Source organism: Priapulus caudatus, unplaced genomic scaffold, assembly GCF_000485595.1.
Source record: "Priapulus caudatus unplaced genomic scaffold, Priapulus_caudatus-5.0.1 Scaffold2494, whole genome shotgun sequence".
Classification (NCBI taxonomy): domain Eukaryota; kingdom Metazoa; phylum Priapulida; class Priapulimorpha; order Priapulimorphida; family Priapulidae; genus Priapulus; species Priapulus caudatus.
Genome location: NW_014579555.1, coordinates 17321 through 19778, shown reverse-complemented (window position 1 = coordinate 19778; position 2458 = coordinate 17321). Strand labels below are relative to the sequence as shown.

The 2458-nt window shown below is 49.0% G+C and overlaps 1 long non-coding RNA gene across 1 annotated transcript in view; it reads left to right on the top strand.

The window, feature by feature from the left end:
* LOC106818753 overlaps positions 1-2458 on the top strand; it is a 32446-nt gene that overhangs the window by 23830 nt on the left and 6158 nt on the right. Inside the window, exon 2 of the long non-coding RNA XR_001395292.1 lies at positions 1578-1727. This is a non-coding gene — a long non-coding RNA (uncharacterized LOC106818753). The remainder of the gene's footprint in view (positions 1-1577; positions 1728-2458) is intronic.

Here is a 2458-nt window from a genome sequence, read left to right as displayed (position 1 = left end):
CTCTCTCCGTCTCTGTGTGCCTCTCTCTCCCTCTCTGTCTGACTCTCTCTGTCTCTCTCTCTCTCCGTCACTAACTCACGCGCTCTCGCTCCATCCATCCCTCTCTACCTCCGCGCCCCTGCAGCGACACAGGTGTGTGAGAAGTTAGTCATGAGAGTTGTGTGGTGCCGTCTTAACATCGTCTGCTTGGTAGCGGCGGCGGCGGCGTGGACGCTAGGTAAGTGTACGTGCGAATTATATCAAGAGCTAATAATACCTAGAGTGTACGGGAAAATAACGGAAAAACGGGAAAATAGTGCTATTTCACGACAACATTATTCTACTTTGCTTGCAAGTCTAGAATAATTTTATGGTATTGCATTAAGCAGAATTCTTTGCTCTTTAAAACAATACCAACCGCTTGTCAATACGATACTCCTAGGCTAAGATATTGGCTCCTAAACCTCCCCTCCCACATGCCTCACGCTGCCTCGCATCCACTTTATTCAGCTACCTCAACGCCCCTAAGCATTTTGGCTATCGGTTTCCGTCAACGCTTGGAGCGCTGATAATTGATGTCACATGCCGTAATTTGGTACTCTTACTACACCATATAGTAACTGAACTGCGTTGTAGACACTTAATTTAGAAAACATTGCCGGCTCCATCATGACGGGCATTAGCCGTGCTAGGAAAGATAATGGAAGATAAGGGCATAGGCGATGCCCCTGAAAAAGTCACCTATGATAACCGAAGCGCCGTCCATTCATAAATTTATCGCGGAAAAACCGAACTTTCCCGAAGCAATGCTTAAGGGCGTTGAGGTAGCTGAATAAAGTGTATGCGAGGCGGCGTGAGGCATGTGGTAGGGGAGGTTTCGGAGCCAATATCTCAGCCTAGGAGTATCGTATTGACAAGCGGTTGGTCTTGTTTTAGAGATCGAAGAATTCTGCTTAATGCACCATAAAATTATTCTAGACGATCTGCAGCCGGATATCCGCGCGAAGCGCGAACAGCGCCGCGGAGCAGCACATTTTATCGGATTAGCTGCCCTGTTTAGAACACTGTTTCGACAGTGCCCTTTGGGAAGGGGATAAAGCGCTATAATCGGTCAATTGAGGAGTTGTGGCGATTCCACAAGCCTTTCGACTATGCACGTAGGTCGAGAATAAATACAAATGCTCGTAATTGCTCGTTTGCTGGCTGGCGCGTTTGCTTTTCCTCTAGAAAAGCGAGTTTGCATTTCTTCCGTTTCACGCCGTGAAGTTATTCTCGTACATATGGCGTCCCATAGATGGCGCCACGAGGCCCGGTACGAGGCATTTTCAAGGTATTTTTCCACACAAGGGTCGGCCATTGAACTTAGACTGCTGCGCGGTAGAGAGTTCCACACGCTGCACTAACTATAAGTTGAGTGTAGCGAAGGATACTTGGCGGAGTGAAGNGGGGACGGGGACGGGGACGGGAGCGGGGAGGGAGCGTGGTGGTGAGGGAGCAGGGCGTGGCGTAGGGGCGTGGGACGGGAACGGGGACGGGAGCCGGGAAAATTAACTCGGTCCAACCCCGCGTCCCGACAATAACCACCTTCTGTTACATAGGTCTGGACGGCTTGAATTGCCGGTGTGGCAATGAGCCCGGCAAACTAGGACGGCTAGCGGAGAGTGACTGTGATTTGCCGTGTGTCGCCGACGTCAGTGTGACGTGCGGGGGCGGCAACACCATCAGCTCTGTCTACCGTATACACCAGGGTGAGTGCAGTCACGGTTAGCAGTTATATGTCATCATCATCATCATCATCATCATTATCATCATCATCATCACCATCATCATCATCATTATTATTATTATTTCCAAAGTGGATCATGGCATTAGCCGGTGGCTTCTGGGTTGGCCGTGTCCCAACCTGGGACATAGGGATTCTTTCCAGAATTTTTCGCAGGATGTGTGCTGTTCCCAGTAGTGCGAGTTTCTGCCCTTCTTGGGCAGTGTGGTAGCCAGGGAGTTCTTTAAGGTTCTTCTCAAAACCATTCTTTATATAGCCAAGGGCTCCAACCACCACTGGTACAATTCTCGTATTAGTATTCCACATACTCCTAATTTCGATCTCCAGATCTTTGTATTTGGTGAGTTTGTCTCTTTTCTTCATCATGATATTAGAATTATCTGGTACGGCTACGTCAATCAACAGGCATCGTTTTTCTTTCCTGTTGTGGAGCACTATATCAGGGCGGTTTGCAGGTATCGTGCGATCTGTCATGCACTGCCATATCCCACATTATGTTAGTATCTCTGATGTTCGTAACTGGGCTCGGAGTATGTTCATACCACTTGTCAGGTACTTGCTCACCAAGTTCAGTGCAGATTGACCAGTGCAGATAGCTGGCTACCTTGTTGTGGCGATTTATGTACTCGGTTGGGGCCAGCACTGTGCATCCGGTGATGATGTGGCTGATGGTCTCCTCTGCCTTGCTGCACATTC